Source organism: Myotis yumanensis, unplaced genomic scaffold (assembly GCF_028538775.1).
Source record: "Myotis yumanensis isolate MYYU_CA2020_CCGP unplaced genomic scaffold, mMyoYum1.0.hap1 SCAF_22, whole genome shotgun sequence".
Taxonomy (NCBI): Eukaryota; Metazoa; Chordata; class Mammalia; order Chiroptera; family Vespertilionidae; genus Myotis; species Myotis yumanensis.
The window spans coordinates 15,460,431-15,470,391 of NW_027223773.1; positions in this window are offsets into that span (position 1 = coordinate 15,460,431).

Genomic DNA, 9,961 nt, shown 5'->3' on the forward strand with positions numbered 1-9,961 from the left:
TCTAAAGGCTCTGCACTGAGTGTGCATGTGTACATTTGCATATGCATAGAGAGATCAGGACGGGAACATGAGGATCGCTTACCTTGGGAAGTGGGACTGGGAGTTTAAGTGTGGGGGAGGGGATCGTACTTCTCACCTCATACCCTTTAGTGCTGCCTGGATATTTCTTTTTGCCACAAATATGTGTTATTTCGCCATTCACTAAAAGTAAATATGTTAGAAAGCAGTTAATAAAGAATATGTCTTTATTAAGGATTAATATTAATTATTCTTGATGAAATACATCCTATATTGAAATGTATTGATTATAATTGCTATTATTAGTAAGGATTAATCAATAAAATTCATAAGAGGCCCTGGCCGGGTAGCTCAGGTGGTTAGAGCATCGTCCTACTACACCAAGGTTGTGGGTTTGATCCCTGGTCAGGGCACTGACAAGAATCGATCAATGATGCATAAATAAGTGGAACAACAAATCCGTATTTCTCTCTCTCTCTCTCTTTCTCAAGTCAATACATAAGAAAATTAATAAAAATGAAATAAGTTTCGTAAGAAATAAAGGCAATAAGAAGAAAATATTGCTGGTCCCACTGCCTGGCCTGTCACTGCGGCCTGGTCTCTGGGGCGCTCGCCCAGGGCCACACCCTGACGCAAGAGCAGCTACAGCTGTGCTTCCCGAGCAGCTTGCAAACTGTTGGTTTAAAAAATGAAATAGATCTGACCTGGCTCACGGCCCAGGCTGAGGGGCGGGCACAGCGGGCACAGCGGGCACAGCGGGCACACTCCCGGTCTTATTTTAAGGCCCTTGATGAGGAGGGCCTCATTTGATTAGCACCTTCCTACCTGCCTCAGCCAGAATCCTGTCGTCTGGCACCTGGAGGCCAACACTGGTCCCTGCCCGGCCGCACCCCTCCCTTTCCTGGGTGTCGGGACCCCCGCCGTGTGGAGATATGCAGTGTGACTGCCCGCAGGAGGCTGCCCGACCTGGTGTCCTTATGGGGCTGAGTCTTCCCTCGAGGCATTTCTGCTTTTCTCAGCCTTGGGGACAAGAGCCTGGAGACCCCTGGGTGGGGCCAGGGGCTCAGGATGTCCCATCCCCCCCTGACCCCCCGCCTGCGTCACCCATCCTTCAGGCCCTGCAGAATGGTCACAGAGACAAAAGGCAGCCTGTAACAACTGTCCCCACAGACCCCCAAGGTCACAGGCTCAGCAATCATCTCGTCAACAGCGACCCCGTGCAATTCAAAGTGCTCCCACGTGCAGAGGTGCAAGCATCCGACGGGCATCCCCGCCCTAGAAGTTACGCTCAAACCCCACGGCTTTGTTATGAATCACTTGCCCTGCGTTTCTGACTTACAGGACATTTGAGATATTTAACAACGATTGTGCAGGTCTGCTGCTTTATCAGTGGGTTCCTTTCAGGCAGTAGAATGGATACAACACAGGGCTCGTCTTATGAAGAGGCTGTGAAGCTGAGATGCAGGCGCTTGGACCTCCAGGTCCACCTGGCAGGGACCACGTCTGCTTTGCACACCCCGCAGTCCCTGCACCTGGACTATATAGTAGGTGCTCAACCAATGCTGAATGAATAACTTAACTCTGAAAACAACCGGAGAAAGTCAACACCAGCCCCTTGCTCTGTCCTGTGCATATAGTAAGGGGCAAAGCATGAATAAATGCAAATGTGAAGCCGCAACCGGTTTGGCTCAGTGGATAGAGCGTCGGCCTGCGGACTGAAAGGTCCCAGGTTCGATTCCGGTCAAGGGCATGTACTTGGGTTGCGGGCACATCCCCAGTAAGAGATGTGCAGGAGGCAGCTGGTCGATGTTTCTCTCTCATCGATGTTTCTAACTCTCTATCTCTCTCCCTTCCTCTCTGTAAAAAATCAATAAAATCTATTTTTAAAAAAATGCAAATGTGAAAACAGCAGAGGTTAAAGGTCACATTTACAATAACCTTGTCACCTTAGGGACCACGGGAGGGTTTGAGGCCTGAGTTCTATTGGCGCAGTGAATTTAATTTAGGGAATGTTCTCTGAAGGGAAATACTATAAAGATCAGAAAGAAATGCTTACAACCTAGTCACCAACCTTATCCATTGAATAAACGTTTACTTAGTACCTACTGTGTGCCAGACACTAGGACGGGCAGCAGTCAAGGTAGCTATAGCAGCCCCACCGCACGAATTCCTATAATAGGCTTTGAAGAAAAGATTGTTTAAATACAGGAATAGTAGGTTATTTTTAATATAAGAATAGAAGATTCATGTATTTTTGCTTTTTAAAATAGGTTTTTTATTGATTTTTGAGAGAGAGAAGAAGGGAGAGGAATAGAGAGACAGAAACATTGATGGGAGAGAAACATCGATCAACTGCCTCCCACAGGCCCCCTACTGGGGATCGAGCCTGCATCCCGGGCATGTGCCATGACTGGGAATCAAACCAGCCACCTCTTGGTTCATAGGTCGGTGCTCAACCACTGAGCCACACTGGCCGGGCTCCTCAGTGGCATTTGAAAAATAATGCCCGTATACAATTAGAAAATTCAAAACAACACAGAGAGGTAGCAAATGCAGGGGGAAGCCTCCCTCATTTATCTCATGAACATTAATTTCTTTCGCTACACAAAGATTTTAACCCAAAAGATCCATCGTATACACGTGGCTCTACCTTGCCTTTGGAACATAGTAACATATCTTTTTAATTTATAGATTGATTTGAGAGAGAGAGAGAGAGAGAGAGAGAGAGAGAAAGAGAGATTTGTGGTTCCACTTATCTTTGCATTCAGTGGTGGCTTCTTGGATGTGCCCTGATGGGGAGCTGAACCTCCTGGTTCATGAGTTGAAGCTCAGCTCCTCGGCCACGCCAGCCGGGCACAGGGAACTACGTTTGAGATCCCCCCGTGTTGGGCATCTTTACTAACAGCTCCTAGGACTCCCCGAATGGATGCTCCATTATGTAGTTGCTTGTCCGTCACTGCTGGGCCCTTGGGTTGCCACTAAGGTTCTTTCTGCTGTAAGTCCTGTTGTAATAAACATCCCTGTGCCTGCAGCTTGGGGCCTTTCTGAGGGACTCTGCAGCCCTCAACAAGAGCCTGGGTTCGAATCTCACTCCCGCCTGGTCAGCCCAGGCAAAGCCAGGGGCCTGGGGAGGTGACTTCGTCGCAAAGGCCAGCCTCTGCTGGGGGGGGGGGGGGGCGCCCACCAGGAGACCCTGCTGAGACCTGAGGGGGCGGGCGGGGGGAGGCCTGGCTCAGGTGGTGCTCTGGGTGGCAGAGTTCTGCATGATTATTTTTCCTTCATATTATTCATTGAATAAATTTCCTACAGCAAATATGTATGTTTACAGTTTTTTAAAAAAAGCAACCTAGAGTTTATTTTCTTTTTTTTAATCCTCCCCTGGGGATATTTTCCCATTGATTTTTAGGGAGAGTGGAAGAGGGAGGGAAAGACAGAGAGAAATATCGATGTGAGAGAAACACTTCGTTTGGTTGCCTCCTGCATGAGCCTCAACCAGGGCCCGGGCTGGGGAGGAGCCTGCAACTCAGGGACATGCCCTTGACTGGAATCGAACCCGGGACCCTTCGGTCTGCAGGCCGACGCTCTAGCCACAGAGCCAAACCGGCCAGGGCTAGACTTTATCTTAAATAGTTTATGGCACGTCCTGGAGGGAGGGGGTTCAGGGTCCCGAGGTGGCCGGGCTTTGTCACATGCTTGGAGGCCTGGGGACAGGCCTCTCTCACCCCCTGGCTGACTCAGGACCTGGAGGCTTCTGTAAAAATCCTGACAATAAAACCGCTGACATTTATGGAGTTTTTTTCTTTTTCATTTCACAGGGAAAGGCTTCTCTTTATGTTGTTTAAAGGGGAGAGGAGGCCCTAGCTGGTGTGGCTCAGTGGATGGAGTGTTGGCCTGTGGACTGAAGGGTCCTAGGTTTGATCCCAGCCAGGAGGGGCACAGAGCCTCCGGGATGGGAGTGGGCAGTCCCAGGAGCGCCTGGTGGGGAGTGAGACCCCGGGCCAGCGCTACCGCCTCCGGCCAGCTGGTGGCGATAGGAGCCCTGAAGCTTAAGCTCGGTCTCAGCTTTTACTTCTTTTTCTTCTTTTTTTTGGAGCTTCTGTTGGACAGGCCCTTTCCCAAACCTTTCACCTCTTCTTACTGTAAATGGAGGGTAATAACAACTCAGCATTATTATCGTTTTCAGTATTAACAATAATTACTAGTTTGTTATTACATGAATATGAGCCTTTGTAAGACACATGGAAGAATGTGCCCCACATTGTCAATGTTGGTGAGATCTCAGCAATGGCATTATCGAAGACTATTTTATTTTTAAAAACAACAAATTGAATTTTATTAAAATCAAAATGTTTTTGTCTTCAAGAAGCCACTATGAGTCCGGCTGGTGTGGCTCAGTGGTTGAGTGTCGACCTATGAACCAGGAGGTCACCATTCAATTCCTGGTCAGGGCACATGCCCGGGTTGTGGGCTCGATCCCCAGTAGGGGGCATGCAGGAGGCAGCCGATCCATGATTCTCTCTCATCATTGATGTTTCTCTCTCTCTCTTCCTCTTCCTTCTTTCCTTTCTGAAATTAATAAAAATATTTTATTATTATTATTATTTGTTAATCCTCACGTGAGGATATTTTTCCATTGAATTTTTAGGGAGAGTGGCCGAGAGAGGGAAAGACAGAGAGAAGCATTGATGTGAGAGAAACACATTGATTGGTTGCCTCCTGCACGAGCCCTGACCAGGGCCCTGGCCGGGGAGGAGCCTGCAATCAAGGTACATGCCCTTGACCAGAACTGAACCCAGGACCCTTTGGTCCGCAGGCTGACGCTATAGTCACTGAGCCAAATCAGCTAGGGCAATTAAAAAAAAATAAAAAATATATATTTCCAGCTTCCCTATGAGCACTGTTTTTATTGTATAAAGTATTACATATGTCTCCTTTTTTCCCCATCGAGCCTTCAATAAAGGTATGTTTTTAAAAAAGACACTAAAAAAAGATACTATGAGTCTTGTGTTTTTTTAAATACACCTTTCTATGTCTTTGGTTTCTTTTATTAGACTAATTTTTGCTTGTGAATCTGAAAAAAACCCTCTCACAGTGGCCTTTACGAGTGTTTTGGATGTGAAGGCCAGAGAGGAATGGTAACAGCTGCTACACAAATCATACCTTTTTTCCCATATGTTTTTATTGATTTTAGAGAGAGAGGGGGGAAGAGAGAGGGAGAGAGAGCGGGAGAGAAAATCACCAAGTGGCTGCTTCTGCACACCCCCTGGGGGGATCCAGCACGAGACCTAGGCCTGGCCCTGACCAGGCCTCGAACCAGTGACCTCTTGGTGCGTGAATGGCGCCCGACCAGCAGAACCACACCAGCCAGGGCCGAGTCATGGCTCATCTGTTCAGATACGTCACAGTTTCTAAAGCACTTTCCCAGCTATGACTTAACTTAGGCCGGTCCACATCTCGTGAAGGAACCCAGGCAGAAACAACTTCTACTTCCTGCAGCTGAGGAGACAGAGGTCCAGACATGGCCTCAGTCACAGGAGCTGAAAGTGGCAGATCCAGCCCTGCCCTGAGCTGCTCGGCTGGCTCTCCTGCCTCTGCTGCACATCTCTTTGGGGTGCTCCTCTTCCTGTCTTCTCCCTGCACCCCCCTTCCCCCAACCCCTGAGGATCTCATTGTCTTTATCAGAGCTAACAGCAGCTTCCTACTGAGCTCCCCTCCACACTCTTATTCACATCCTCCCAGGCATCCCTCATGCCCTCCCGCTCAGGGCAGTCTCTGACCAGCCTTCCGGGCCCTGCACCGCTGGCCCCTGCCTACATCTCCTGTTGCTCCTCCCCTAACAGAACCTGCTTTGGTCAAGGCTAACCAACCTGCCAGGCTCTCTTAGCCCTCAGGGCAGTAGCAAGTAGCATTCCTTCTGCCTAGAAGGGGTTTTCACAGTGTTCAATGTAAAGATGCATGGTGACCAATCAGAATCATCTCCTCTCTGAAGCCACGCCCAAACCTCCCGGCAGCATGACGTTCTCTTTCTTTGTTAGAGAATTAGAAACATCAGTACCTACACCCAGGCAGGTAACTGTATAAACAGAGTCTGTGTAAACAGATCAGTAGCCCCAGATACAGGCCCATGATAAAGAGCAAGGACAGTGCGGGGGCCTGGGTCTGCTGCACACTGGAGAGCGCGTGTCCTTCCTCCAGGTGGCAGCACTGCACAGCTCCCGCTCACTATGGTTAACGCAAGCCCGGCCCAGTGTCATCAAATTTCTTAATTTTTAAAGGGTACGTTAGAAATCTGGATGGTTTTATACCAAAAGTCCAGCTTTTAAAATGTTAGTAACCGATTCAGATTTAAAGCACTGTAGGGGCCAACATTTTTTTTCCATTTGCTTATATTTATTTAGGTAAGAGATCAGAAAATACATTTTTATAATACACATAAGAAAAAAACACATTTAAATGAATAAAATATAAAATGACCAAAGGTGAGCCCTCGCCAGCTGGGTAGCTCACAACCAGATACTCCAAGGTTGTGAGTTCAACCTCTGGTCAGGGCACATACATATACAAGAATCAACCAACAAATACATAAATAAGTGGAATAACATATAGATGTTTCTCTCTCTCTCTCTCTCTCAAATCAATCAATAAATAAAAAATTTTAAAATGACAGATGGTGACAGAATTTAGTGTTTATAAATGAGATATTTAATAATGTTAATAATTCAAAGAAGAAATTGAAAGTGTGTATTTAAAAGTTTGAGATCATTCTTTACAATATGTTATAACAAAAAATAAAGTATTAAGCTTTTAAAGAAATACATTACTTAATAGTTTTTCAAATGATTTCATAATGGATTTCTAGACACTCTTATATGGACATGAAAAGTAAAACAGTCAGAAACTTTGGCCAACAAGTATTAGTCCACAGAAGCTTGTGAAGTTTACTTTTTTATTATTATTGATTTCAGAGAGGAAGGGAGAGAGAAAGAGATAGAAACATCTGTGATAAGAGAGAACCATTGATCAGCTGCCTCCTGCACGCCCTACACTGGGGATCGAGCCCACAACCCGGGCATGTGCCCTGACCTGGAATTGAACCGTGACCTCCTGGTTCATAGATTGATGCCCAACCACTGAGCCATGCAAGCTGGGCAAAAGTTTACTTTTTTATATAAAAACTAGAGGCCCGGTGCACAAAAATTTGTGCACTTCGGGGGGGGGGGGGGGTCCCTCAGCCCGGCCTGTGCCCTCTCGCAGTCTGGGACCCCTCAGGAGATAACGACCTGCCCCCTGTCACCCACAGAGCAGGGCCGATCAGGGGGTTGGGGCGCCGCCACTGTCACACTCAGGGCAGGGCCGATGGGGAGGTTATGGCTCTACCCTGTCACACACAGAGCAGGGCCTGTGTGTGTGTGTGTGTGTGTGGGGGGGGGGGTTGGGGCACCGCACCCTGTCACACACAGAGCTGCAGGGCGATCAGGGGGTTTGGGCGCTGCCCCCTGTCACGCTGATCCAGTGCCAGGAGGCCTCGCGGCTCCGCTGATCCCGGTGCTGGGAGGCATATTACCCTTTTACTATATAGGATAGAGGCCTGGGGGCCGGCTAGTTTGCACTGAAGGGTGTCCTGGATCAGGGTGGGGGTCCCCACTGGGGTGCCTGGCCAGCCTGGATGAGGGGATGATGGCTGTTTGCAGCTGGTCACACACCCTTCAGACTATCCTGTGAGCCTCCAGTGTGAACTCTCTTCTGCTTTAAAAAAAATGTTCTTAAAGAGGAAAGAAGGGAAAGAGGGAGGGGGGAGGGAGACAACAAGGTGAGAGAGAAACCTCAATCAAGTGAGCCCTCACTGCGGATCAGCCTCGCCACCTTTTGTTGTGTGCCATGCTGCTCCAGCTGAGCCACCCCGGCCAGGACTCTTCTACATGTTAACGGACATTGTGCATACAGTAGCCAACGCTTATTAAAAGCTCGCCATGTGCCACCCAGGTTATTTTCTCGGTGCTTTTCATGCATTCACACAGCCAGTCTTCTCAACAGCCCAAGGAATGGGGACCATTATTATCCCCGTCTTACCAAGAAGGAAACAGAAGTTCAGTAACCTGCTCAAGGCCAATGAGCTGGTAATGCGTTCTAGGACTGGTAGCCTGACCCTAATATAGGGCTTCTCACGTGGTCTCATTTCTTCTTCTTAGATACGACAGCCTCCCACCTTTGATTTCTTACCGTGTCTGGTACACAAGACACTCCTTAAATGCATTCAGTGCCAAGTTGCTACTGAATGTAGAGGATGTAATTATACCTTCACCGATTCATCAATAAAATATGCGCAGTGTCTACGGTGTTTCTCGTCCTGTGTTAGGGACTGTGGGAGTCCAGGGACATGGCCTTTGTCCTCCAGGTACATGCACTCAAGGAGCAAAAAATAATGATCACTCCTAAACTGCATTGCATTACCAGGAAAGACAAACTCGCCCAGCTGGGGTGGCTCAGTGGTTGAGTGTCAACCTACGAACCAGAGGGTCATGGTTTGATTCACGGCACGGCACATGTCCGGTGGGCATGCGGGAGGAAGCTAATCAATGATGCTCTCTCATCATTGATGTTTCTATCTCTCCCTTCCTCTTTCTGAAATCAATAAAAACATTTTTAAAAAAAAGTCTAACTGCTCCTTGGCAGGATGGCTCCATTGGCTAGAGCATGGTCCTCATAAGCAAGGTTGTGGGTTCAATCCCCAGTCAGGGCATATACAAGAATCAACCAACGAATGCATAATAAGTGGAACAAATCAGTGTTTCTCTCTCTCTCTCCCTTCCTCTCTTTCTAAAATCAACGAAAAAAAGGACTAACTGCAAAATTTTTCCAAGTACTGATTATTAATTCACCAGATAAAGCAGGAAACATGTAATTAACCCCCATCTCTGTCTGGTGATCTACCAATATTTCACAGAACAGATGCAAATGTGTGGAGAGAACAAAGGGAAAGGTTGATTTTAGGGAAGAAACGTCAGAAAGTATTTCAGAAATGGTAATATTTCTTTATTGATTAAGGTATTACATATGTGTCCTTATCCCCCCATTACCCGCCCCCCCACACACTCATGCCCTCACCCCCCTGGCGTCTGTGTCCATTGGTTAGGCCTATATGCTTGCATACAAGTCCTTTGGTTGATCTCTCCCCCTTTCCTTCACCCTCCCCTACCTTCCCTCTGAGGTTTGAAGGTCTGATTGATGCTTCTCTGTCTCTGGATCTGTTTTTGTTCATCAGTTTATGTTATTCATTATATTCCACAAATGAGTGAGATCGTGTGATATTTATCTTTCTCCGACTGGCTTATTTCGCTTAGCATAATGCTCTCCAGCTCCATCCATGCTGTTGCAAATGGTAAGAATCCCTTCTTTTTTACCGCAGCGTAGTATTCCATTGTGTAGATGTACCGCAGTTTTAAAAAAATCTTTATTGTTCAGATTATTACAGTTGTTCCTCTTTTTCCCCCCATACCTCCCCTCCACCCGGTTCCCACCCCACCTCAGGCCCTTGCTCCCCCCCTGCCCTCATCCATAGATGTAAGATCTTTGTCCAATCTCTTCCCGTACCCCCACACCCCTTTCCCCCCGAGAATTGTCAGTCCGCTCCCTGTCCATGCTCCTGATTCTATTACCTTCACCAGTTTATTCTGTTCATCAGATTTTTTCCTAGTGGGTTTCTGACAATGTTCTACAGCGTGCTTACAGCTCCTTAGCAGGGATTTCCCCGCATTGTACAAACACCGTTATACACTCTCCTCACCTTGAGAGATGGTTACCACATGTTTTCCAACTATTTTGTAAATTTCACTGCTGCTTTCTCATGAATTCCTTGTGTGTGTGTTTTTTTTAAAATATATTTTGTTGACTTTTCACAGAGAGGAAGGGAGAGGGATAGAGAGTTAGAAACATTGATCAGCTG